Below are 313 nucleotides of genomic sequence, written 5' to 3'. Positions count from 1 at the left end.
GCTGCCATAAGGACAAATAATTAAAATATGCTGCATTAGTGAATTTTAGGATGATTGTTTATCCAGTTTGCCAATTGCAGTGGGACCTTATTGGAGGGGGGGGGAAGATGGAACGAGCTTTTCCTTGTTTTTATGTGTGTTGTGATTCAATACACACATACACAATATTGAGGGTGAAGGTTCGTTCTCCGAGCTCCACAAAACCTGGACAAAGAACCTTCAGCCTTCATCCTACACCTGAGCCGCAGATATTCACCGCTATTGCAACAAAAACACAATTGTCAGCTTTGGAAAGCATATTGTTGGCCCTCGT

Source organism: Pituophis catenifer, unplaced genomic scaffold, assembly GCF_029215685.1.
Source record: "Pituophis catenifer annectens isolate HBS135680 unplaced genomic scaffold, rPitCat1.0.hap2 SCAF_17, whole genome shotgun sequence".
Taxonomy (NCBI): domain Eukaryota; kingdom Metazoa; phylum Chordata; class Lepidosauria; order Squamata; family Colubridae; genus Pituophis; species Pituophis catenifer.
The sequence above is the reverse complement of the archived record's forward strand: the minus strand, read 5'-3'. Positions refer to the sequence as shown.